Below are 11,837 nucleotides of genomic sequence, written 5' to 3'. Positions count from 1 at the left end.
CTGTGATTAATAGTTGTGTTTCCCCTTATTATCTGGGCCACTGCGGGTGAATAAGATGACTCTATGCACATCCAGGTTACTTTACCGACCAGAGGCCCTAACACTTGAAAAGCGAAAAAAGGAAATAAACGAGAGCGCTACTTATAAGAGCCCCACTATCGTTCAGAGCACTAGGCACTAGAGGAAACCGCCCCACTCAAAACAACTTAATTCTGTTCATTGCCGAAGAAGAACCAGGAGAGAAAAAGCAGTAAAACTGTCCGTAGCCTCAAGCCCTAACGGCGTCCATACGATATATATTTTAGGGGTCATTTTTCTGTCCAGATTTAAACCACAGCGCTGCAGGGCATCAGGCCTGGTGAGCCCCCCAGCACACCGACCTGATGTCCAGGGGAACAGATGGACTCTCAATAGTAGATGTGATTTGGGTGTAGCTCACCTCCCGAACTGGTTCTCATAGGCTGCCATGTATAGTTTGATAGCTGACACACACACAGAAACACCATTTTCAGATACAGTTCATGCAATGCAAACCGCACGAATGCAATAGTAGCATGAAATCATTCTGCTGCTTGAATGAACCACAGAGGACCCAGAGCACACTGGCATTGATCAACGATATATTCCTTTCAAGGGGTTGAATGCACGATCGGAGCGACGGTTGAATAGATCCGATGCTATTTTTATATTATTCTGCTTCTTTTTCTATTGGTAAAACATTCAGGGCTGTAGCCCCAGACGCCCAGGCCTAGCGGACCAGCTGGTTCTCCGACGACGGCACAACTTCAAACGCCATTACCACTTCATACAACTGTGTTCAACAGAAATGCCGTCTTGATCATCAAAACGGAATCAAAGCCCTTAAGAAGTGCATTCCTGTCTCCCGGGAATTTCTACACAGACTAGCCTACGCAGTTATACAGTAAATAGCTGAATGCGCCATTCTTCATTTGGCTTCCAACCCATACGTGTGTTAATGCGTCTACTATAGAGGACCGATCAGTGCTCTGGCAACCTGCCCTTTGACCTCCAGGAATGTTGCCTCTGCGTGGGCATGAAGGAGATGCTACTCTAAGACAACCGGCCCGCCTCATCTCCTCTTACCAAGAGCGTCGGTGATGCGCGTGGTGAGCACTCTGTAACAAAATATTTAAATGTGTGCTAGGTACGATTTTAGAGCTATAATTTGAGTGTAATTTGTTAGAAAGGCCATAGCCATCCGTCAGCTATTAGTGAGTGAAATGCTCTGTGAGAACATTGGTTTCGAGTTGACTGCACCTGCATCTGCATGGGTCCTTTTAGAATTTCGGAATATTTCTGACCGATCATGGCATCCCTCGCCTGATTGGTTTCAGTGAATCCATCTTGCTCGTTAAAGTTGCTTGGGTGAACGCAACACATTTTAATGGAGGAGAAACGGCGGGACAGCTTTATTAACATTCTATGTTTATTAATGCACACTCGCACACGAGCGCACACACACACACACAATACTAACATTTCGTTGTCTTCATAATATATTGTATAAAAAAACTATGATTGTTTTATTTATAATTATTCGTTACTGACCTTTTTAGTACACCACTTCCAGTCCATCGAATACAAACATTACAAATGCAGCTTCACCAACTCACTAACAGCGATGGCAGAAATCTCTAATGATAAGCGATAAATAAATAAATAAATAAATAGATAAAAATAAAAACCCTTGATGAACAAACTACCACCAGTAAAACGCTGTGTCAGATACCAAAGTAATTGGCTTGGTTTATGGTTTGTTTTTGTGCTTCCCTCGTCGGGCTTGGTTTGGCATCGTCACGGTTCACCGCTTACATTTCTGGGTCACGCTCGCTAGCGTTTACAGCCCATCATGACAGCAGAGAATAATGAGCTGCGTTCCGTCGTCATCGCACCAACCCAAGGAGCGGCACGGCGTCAAACGCTGGGCATCGTGAACAGCGCAGTACACAGTCGTCAAGGTTCTCTATGGACATTTGTTTATGCCTGAAGAACACACACTGTCCATATTGTGTGTGTGTGGAGAGAGAGCGCGCTGGGGCGTGATCGTGGGAGGCAAGGTGGACGGGGGGCCGTCAATGAGATGCAGGGAGGTCTTCCACTCGATGCACTCTAACACACTATCCACACCTATGGGGAAGTGATGACCGGCCCTGGTGCTAACTGCCATGTCTGCTTGTGGCTGGGTGGGGAGTGGATAACCTGAATGCCCAGAGGAAGAAACACGCAAATCTCACCACAGACTTAACAATACTAACACTTTCTTAACGTGAAAAGTCTCAACATATTCCCAAGAGGGAGGAATGTGTATGTTCAGAAAGCACACTGCTGTGGTTCTCTTCTGCCCTTCCGGATACAAGGAGAGAGATATGGAGGTTGATGGTGGTGGTGGTCTGTGTGTGTGTGTGTGTGTGTGTGTGTGTGTGTGTGTGTGTGTGTGTGTGTGTGTGTGTGTGTGTGTGTGTGTGTGTGTGTGTGTGTGTGTGCGCGTGTGTGTGTGTGTGCGTGCGTGTGTGTGTGTGTGTGTGTGTGTGTGCGTGTGTGTGTGTGTGTGTGTGTGTGTGTGTGTGTGTGTGGCGAGGGAGGGGGGTGGGGGGGAGACTTAACATAACTCCATTAACGTTTCAAAGTTAAGTTAAATGCTCTGTGTAGAGGAGCCTGGACTGGGTGAGCAGCCTGTGCAGTGGAGAGGTTACAGTGCTATACCCACTGCGCCTGTCCCCCTGTTGTGTCAGTAAGGATGCTACTTCGGTATGAATCTTTTAATTGGCTAGCTAGGCGGTTTGGGTGAATGCTGGCTGAAATATGCGCACATGTGCGCACACGGGTTCGGGTGTGTGCGTGTGTGCGCGCACACAGAGTTTAGTCATTAAAGTTTTTCGGAAGAGGTTGTGTATCGGGAGGACTTGTGTTTCCTCATGCATGGATATTTAAGGTGTGTGTGCATGATTGAGGATGTGTGTGGATGTTTCGATTGTGTGTGTGTGGGTGTGTGTGTGTGTGTGTATTTTCGGAGATGTCATTCAAAGCGCGTTGCTGGGTGCTGCGAGGCGGAGATAAGCGCACAGATCTGATTTCACTCCCAGCGTGCCCGGCGCACGCGGGCTAATTTTCATAATTAATTAAAAAGCCCCGTAAACATTACATCACTCACAGCCGATAAGCTTCTCCCCGTTGTTCCTCTTGTTTCCCCATTAACGACGGATCCTCGAATGCACAAAAACACATCACTCCGCCACGCAACATCAAAGGCAGCAACACGCCGGAGAGAAGCAGGATGTGACCTCATAAGGCACTCGGCAGCCGAATGACCCTGTCAGCCTGTCAGTCAACGTGACGGTTCCGACTGTGCCGGAGAACGGGCCGGGCCACCGCGCATCACGGCTGGTAATTTAGAGCACTCTCTCCGTCCGCATTATGCAGATGGACCCATTTTGTTAGTGCATCAAAGCCTTCCTGTTTGCTCGCATTAACGTGAAAAGGCTCTTAACTACATGTACCCCAAGGGAGGGGATGTGTATGTTCACAAAGCATGAGGCAGTGATTCTCTTCTGCCTTTCCGGATACAAGGAGACAGAGGGAGAGGTTTATGGTGATGGTGGTGGAGTGTATATGCTTGTGCGTGTGCGAATGCGTGTGTGCGTGTGTGTGTGTGTGGGGGGGGGGGGGGGGGGAGGCTAGACTAAACGTAAACCCATTTACGTTTGGATGGAAGTTAAATGCCCTGTGTAGAGGAGACGGTCAGGACGAGAACAGAGCTGTCTCTCGCTTTGATTCCCCTTCTCAGTGTGTTAGCGTTGAGATCAAGGGCATCTTTCACACAGGGGTACACCTGCTGTAGAAGCAGCTCCATTACAATAACACTGTGTTACTCACACAGACAGACAGACAGACAGACAGACAGACAGACAGACAGACAGACAGACAGACAGACAGACAGACAGATCGATTGCAAGTCAGAACAATTTTTAATTGTGGTTTGAAAAAGATGCTCAAGCATTAACGTTAAACTTAAAGATGGTCCACTGAAGGTGAAAGTAAAATAATCTTCTGGATGAATACGAGTAAATTAATATTGCACCATGAATGAATTACTGAGTGAATAAATACAGATGGATCACAGCAGACAGAGTGAGAGACAGAATGTGTGAGATAGAGGGATACACAGACAGTGATTGAAAGAGATTGGACGGCATACAGGTAGACAGACACAGTGTTAGAGAAAGAGATACAGTGTGAGTCAGAGAGAAAGAGACCCGGACAGAAATAGCGTGTTAAGAGAGAGCTAGACAGACAGACAGTGTATGTGAGCCAGAGAGAAAGACAGACGGAGTGTCTGAGAGAGAGACAGACAGATAGAGTTCGAGAGAGGGGTTTGAAGGAAGAGGGGTTCCAAGATGACAGCAGATGTCGGGGTTGAATAGCCCTCTCAGCATCCCGGCCCCTGATTGGCTCAGAGGGCTCAGAGTGGCGCTTGGAGAACTTCTTTCCTCAAATCTCAATCATCTTCATCTTCGTCCTATTCATCCTTTCTCCTCTTCTAATTCAGCCGCGCTCTCTTAGCAGCCTGCTGCTCAGAACGGACTCTCCGAGTTCTCTGTGTGCTCTGTGGCACACATACAGACACACACACACACCCACACCCAGACACACATGAACACACACACACACATACACACACACACACCCACACCCAGACACACACGCACACACACACACACACACACACACACACACACTGACACACTCAGTGCGTCTATTTCGTCTTGCAATGCTCTTTTACACACCACTCAAATGCACACGCAGACACAGACACAGACACACACACAAACACACACACACACACACACACACACACACACACACACACACACACACCCTCAATACGGCTCTATTTCTTCTTTCAATGTTCTCTTACACACCACTCAAACGCACGCACGCAGACACACAAACACTCACACAAACACACACCAGCACACACACACACACTTAATATGTCTTAATTTCATCTTGCAATGTTCTCCTACACACCCCTCAGGCAATCACACACGCACACACATACACAAACACACACATACACACACACACACAATCCCACATCCCGTCCCGGTGTGGCGGGGGAATGGGGGGGGTCTCCATGCTGGAGGGACAGTTAACATGTGACCCCCTCTCGTGAGCGGAGTGTCCTTGTCGGGATTAGGGTCCACACAATAACATAATGAGCACGCCGAGAGGGGCGGGGACTGTTGTGGTTGGGATTAACTCTGCGTCCTCTGCATGATGTGACAGTTTAGTGAGCTCATTCCAGGCGCCACGGGTGGCTTGGAAGCCTGGAATGAGCTCACGAAACTCCCCCTCCGGCTCCGCCGCACACACTCCAGACATATTGTCAATACAAGGCGCACTACCGTAGACACACATCCCCGAGATCCTCCTCCAATCAGATCCTTCAGTTGCAATACGTTATTATGTGCGTTATGTGTGTTTCCCGCCGTTATCCTGCGTGTGCCTTTTAAAATATGCAGCTGCCTCATACTGTGCAGTGCCGGGATCTATTAAAAATATATATATAATAAGGCAAAGCGTGTGTTTATATAGGCCATATGCTCGCTGCATCGTTACATCCATTAGTGGAAATCCCCTTAAGTGAGCGAGATTAGGGAAAATAGGAATCAAGCCAATTCCCGCCGGAGCGCGCTGACACTTACCTGGAGGCGAGGCGGACGCGACGGCGCTGGGAGTCAGCTGCAGCCCCTAATAAATATGGAGCAACATGGTAAAGAAGGCCTGTCCACTTTAATTGCGCCTTTTCCCCACAGTAATTGGCAGATTAATTAAGACCCGGCGGACCCGGAGAAGCCATCTGTGCAGGTGAAGGGAGGACCGTCCAGGGGTGGCGGTGGTGGTCGAGAGACACCGAGAGTTACAGAGAGAGAGAGGGAGGAAGGGGGAGAGGGGGGGGGAGATAGAGAGAGAGGGACGGGGGAGAGAGAGAGAGAGAGGGAGAGGGAAGGGGGGAGATAGAGAGAGGGAGGAGGAGAGAGAAAGAGCGAAAGAGGGAGAGGGAGAGAGAGAGGGGGGGAGGGAGGGGGGAGAGAGCGATACAGAGAGTGAGGGGGAACGAGAGGGAGCAATAAGAGAGAGAAAGGGAGAATCATAGAGATCATACACCGTTATATGGAAAGGTCTGGGTTAAAAGAGAGAACGAAAGATAGGAAGAGAGCAAGAGAGAGCATGAGAGCATTGAATGAAGGAGAGAAAGAAAGACAGAAACAAGCAAACAGAAAATAGAAGAATTAGAACGTACACCATTAAATGGGGAAGTCACAGTTCAGAGAGAGAGCGAGAGAGAGAGATTGTGACTGAGAGAGAGAAAGGTAGAGAGAGAGTGAGAGAGTGAGAGAGTGATAGAGAGTAGTTAGTCAGGGTAAGCAAGTGAAAAGAAGTGACTTGAGAAGAGAGCGAGCAGTGCAGCAGATAAACTCATTAGGTTCACAATAGTCTCTTATGTGCTTTGAAAAAGCTCTGCTGCCAAAAGGATAGTGTGTTCAATTACCCAGGATTCTAACAATGTATGTGTGTGTGTGTGTGTGTGTGTGTGTGTGTGTGTGTGTGTGTGTGTGTGTGTGTGTGTGTGTGTGTGTGTGTGTGTGTGTGTGTGTGTGTGTGTCTGTGCGTGTGTATGTGTGTGCGTGTCTGCCTGCTTAAGCATGTGTGGGCGTGCATTTGTATTTCATTTTTCCTCACAGAATATATCTAAAATCCATAATGTATCTCGTCTCTCCATCTAGTTTATGCATTCATATTTTTGCGATATGAATGTGCGTGCATCACTATGGCAGTTCTCCATTGTGGTGGCTGTGTTTAGGGGACAAACTCAGGCTTTAGGGAGATAGAAAGAGAGCGTGCACACACACACACACACACACACACAAATACATACCATAAACACACACACAAAGAGAGAGAAAGAGATACACAAACCATAGCAGGAGAGAGAAGACTCTGACATTCTTCTTCTCACGTTGTGCTCTGTTCAGACACACCACGGTGTTGCCATGCAGGTCACGGCTGACCAGCTCAGTTATTGTTCCCTGACTAACGCGGTCCAAGGCGAACCCGCTGACACCTCCGGCCTCACAAAGTCACAAAGGTATTCATACGCCTCGTATGATTAACATATCTATGTAGCAGAAGAAGTGAGATGTGTATAATGATGTTCTCTGCTTCAATAGCAGCCGTTTGGGGTAAACCCAAAGTGTCCAGCTATCCCATTATAATGAATGAAGCGATAAGTCCGTATATAGCTTGTTTAACATGCTGGGGGTGTGCCACCATAACTTACTGTGGCTATGAGGAAAAAAAGGCATTCTGATGCCAACTGCCTTTATTATATTAATATTTTTTATGATCACGACAAGCTGAAAAAACTAACAAAGTTGAGGTTCAGAAAGTGAACGTAGTCCCACGGTATTCAGAGTCGTCTGCATTTGCTCATTAACATAACCCGGAATAACAACTATTGAGTAAAATCGGCATCCCACACATGGTGCACAAACGCTGAAAGCGCTCCAATCTAAATCCCACCACTCTCCCCCACTCCTGATGTAGCTGCCAGTCCACACACTCACAGCTTAACCACCACGGCTAGCAGCGGGTTCTGTGCGTACGTTCCTGTTGCTACAGCACCAGGGGGACGGGACATCCCCTCAAAGCAGACAGAAGATACTTGTTTGCATTGTAGCTGCTTGGGTTGAAGTCTGACGAGCCCGGCTGGCTGTCAGCCGGCCCCTGAAACCCAGCTGCCCGGGCAGAGTGTGTGTGCGTGTGTGTGTGTGTGTGTGTGTGTGTGTGTGTGTGTGTGTGTGTGTGTGTGTGTGTGAGTATCGCCGCGGCCCGACTCTGACAATATGACACTAATGACCGCCAGCGTCCCTTTGCTGTAACTTTGGATTTCTAAGCGAAACTCTCGGTAACACGTGCGCACTCGCACACTCACACTCCCACCGCCATTGATGGACAGCAACGTTCCCCGCCCTACGTAGATCCTACACACGGCGGCGTGGCACATGCGCCCCGGGTTCCATTCTCACCTCGGCAATAGCCTCCGATTCACATGAAACAACAACAACAACAACAATGCGTTACTCCTTCTCCCCCTCTTCCCTGTGTCTGTGTCTCCGCGGCTCTTTTATCTCGCGCATGGCTGGCGCGGCCACGGCAACAGGGAAGGCATTAACCCGTAATAAAGGCCAAAAAAGAGATGGAATCAACAGGGGAGGAAGCGCATTACAGAGCCAGGGGGAGGGAGCGGGGCGAGGGGGGAGACCGCTGCTCCCACAATATCAAGGGGGCCCCTGGAGAGGAGGAGAGAGGGAGAGGGAAGGGGTGCGGGTGGGGTGAGGGAGGGAGGGAGGGAGGGAGGACCGGAGGGAGGGGAGGAATACATTACTGTCATCGCTGGCACGGTTCCTCTCACACACTCACAGCGCCGGATGGAGAGTGGTGCCGCGAGACACTTTGTGCGTGTGTGTGTGTGTCCGTGTGAGTGTGTGTGTGTGTGTGTGTGTGTGTGTGAGAGAGAGAGTGAGTGAGAGAAAGAGAGAGAGAAAGAGATACAGAGCGGCAGTTAGAGTAACACAACTGCTTCTGTACAACTACAAAGTGGTATAAATGTCAGCGGGGGGGGGTGCGGGAGGCCTGGCCTAGGGTGTGTGTGATTGACTCTAATGCGCTGCAGATGAAAACATATTGGCATAAATCCCGCCCGCGGCAGCAATTTATCCAACACAACAAATACGATTACACGAACCGATGGTAAACAACAGACTTGATATGTTATCATTTAAGGTGGATGTAGAGCAGTCTGTGAGACATCAAGCTTGGGAACGCAAGCGCCCAAATGCAGATGTTATCGCGAACCAAAGCCCTGGAAATACTCGGTCATTGCTGCAAAAGTGTGCAGAATTAAAAAACGACATTGAAAATGCTACCGCCTGCTCCAGGCTCAATAGTGGTATGGAGATGAACTACTTCAGGGTCTATGCACCTCTGGAAAAAAGGGGGGAAGCGGGCAGGAATACATGTACCTTTCCCCCCTACTGTGTCACTGTCATCGTGCGCCGCGGTATGCAATAACCCGCGTGTAACGCCGTGGGCCCGAACTTCAAATCGACCAGCGTCAGCACATCGGGCGCAGAAGTCGGGGCTCGTCGATCAATCCGAAACCCGACACCGACCCAGAGACAGTAGATCTCTGGTTCTGCTGCTCTCAGCTCTAATTAATTAGTCCCACATCACAAAGGGGGTACATTTGGAAGAGAGAAAAAATAGAAACGGATGAAAACAGCCCTGTGCTTCGGCTCTAGACCATGGTTGTTCAGGTCCCGGTGCAGAGAGAGAACGCTGCACTCAGGAGATTAATGCAATGGATTGGGAGCTCGGAAGGCACTTCTTTTGAACAGCTATTTCTGCCCCGGCGTCTGCCCTTCTCCACGCCGCTGCAGTGCCCAGTAGGGCCATTCGTTTCTTTTGATAATTACCCGCTGAATCAAATTGGTCCTCTTCCTTTCATTTATCAATTATACTCTTTAGGGCTAAAGGTCTTTAGTTCCTTTGTTTTATCGGATGCCGTTTCTTTCCCTGGCCCAGATTTGAGGCTGCTTTTATCTCAGAGCTAAAATACTAAACGTAGACGGAGAGAGGGATGGGGGAGAGAGTGATGGGGAGGAGAGAGAGAGATGGGGGAAAGAGGGATGGGGAGGGGAGAGAGAGCGAGAGAGAGACTTAAAAGCAACTCCGGTCTTTAAAGTGGCAGCGATGCAACTGGAGAAAGAAAGAGCAAAGGGGAGAAGGAGAAGTTCACAATGAAGAAAGAGGGAGGGATAGAGAGTGATAGATGGTGGAGAAATAAACAGAGAGAGGGAGAGGACGAAGAGAAAGATAGATATGGGGGGGCAGAAGATAAAAAGGGGGAGTCTGTGGGGAGCTGGGGGGGAGCTGAGGGGAGAAGGGATGGTGGAGCATCAGACCTTCCCAGGCAGTCGGAGCAGCAGTCGCAGTGGGGTGCAGTGACCGTGAAAGTGCTTAAATAAACACTGTGAGCAGACATACGGGCATAGGAAGGGAGAGAGAGGGAGAATGTAAATATGGGAGAGAAAGAGAGAGAGAGAGAGAGAGAGAGAGAGAGAGAGAGAGAGAGAGAGAGAGAGAGAGAGAGAGAGAGAGAGAGAGAGAGAGAGAGAGAGAGAGAGAGAGAGAATTAAGGGATGCTCAGTTGAAGGAAGAAAGTAACTGCAGAAAAAGTCATATTTCAAGGAAAGAAGAAAAAGTCATATGAGAGGACATAGAGAGAGAAAGAAGAGAGAGAGAGAGAGAGAGAGAGAGAGAGAGAGAGAGAGAGAGAGAGAGAGAGAGAGAGAGAGAGAGAGAGAGAGACAGAGACAGAGACAGAGAGAGAGAGAGAGAGAGAGAGAGAGAGAGAGAGAGAGAGAGAGAGAGAGAGAGAGAGAGAGGGAACGAGGGAACGAGAGGAGAGAAGAATAGACAACGCCATCAGGACTTTAGACAACAGGGTTCAGGAAAATGGAGTGCACTGTGTTTGTGTTTTGGTCACCGGCGAGAGAGAGAGAGAAAGAGGGAGGGAGGGAGAGGGAGATAGGAAGGGAGCGAAGGAGGGAGGAAGAGAGAGAGGGAGGAAGGGAGGGACGGTTAGAGAGAGTACGAAAGGGAGATAAAGAGTGGATAAAGAGCTGGCCCATCGAATTGGATTTAGAGACGTGGCGAAAAAAAGATGGACGAAGCAATGAAGGTGAAATGCAGTTGGTAAAAGAGATATGGAGGATAGAGCGGGAGATAGTGACAGACTAAAGGGTGGTAGTAAAAGGCGATCAATGGAAACACAGCCAGTGGCTGCTGGAGGGAAAAAATGCCCCCGGGAGATTTTTAAGGCTTAATTCTTAATTTAAGTATGCTATAGCAGAAAGCCTTTCCTCTTGTTTGAGTGGTTTTCATGTAGTTAGCCCAGCTGAGAGTCCTTCATAGTTAGACACCTCGACACCGAGGATAATGAAATCCATTTCCTCCGTCAATATCAAATTTGTTTCAGGTTTTTTCATTCATTATCTTGGTGAGGTAGGAGAAGTATGGCCACAAGAGGCAGTTTGATCCAAAATGGCCGCAATCCACCTCTTGCACATTCGCACCTCTCTGCACTTCAGGCGGTGGGTGCACGGTCGATAACGGTGTGTTATCAACTGTAGGCATTTGATTCCACAATGGGTTCTGGTGGTTTCTGCTCCAGGGCGTTTAAAGTGTACGATTTCAGCTTTCCATTCGTTCGGGCACTTCTCTCGGAGAGCCCTTCACATCGGATGCCATAATGTCTCTCGCCATATCGTCAGGCTCCATTCCCACAGCATATAAAGTTGTGATGGATTTGCCTGGCTCGTGTTTCACACAACTCACAGGGAGGTGGTCCTGATTAGATTTTGGACATGGTTTTATGACTTGGTATATTTTATTTTTTCAACCTTATGCTTGTTCCTCCATGTGTGCTGCAGACGACGGTGTTATAGACTACTGCCACGTCTTTGCCGATTCAAACATTATTGTGTACCATATACATTCCCATAAAACACCCCACCAAGTTTTACTACATCCCTGCTTGTTGAAAATACTAAATCTAAACTTTATAGACTTAATAAATAGGCACAACAAGAGAAGCCATCCGATTATTCAAGTGCTATAACTTAGTTCTCTAGTAATGCCAGCGGAGTCGAGGGGCGGAGGGTGCATCAGACGTTGTCATTGAATGCATG

The sequence above is a fragment of the Gadus morhua genome, chromosome 22, assembly GCF_902167405.1.
Source record: "Gadus morhua chromosome 22, gadMor3.0, whole genome shotgun sequence".
Taxonomy (NCBI): domain Eukaryota; kingdom Metazoa; phylum Chordata; class Actinopteri; order Gadiformes; family Gadidae; genus Gadus; species Gadus morhua.
This window is presented reverse-complemented; position numbering follows the sequence as displayed.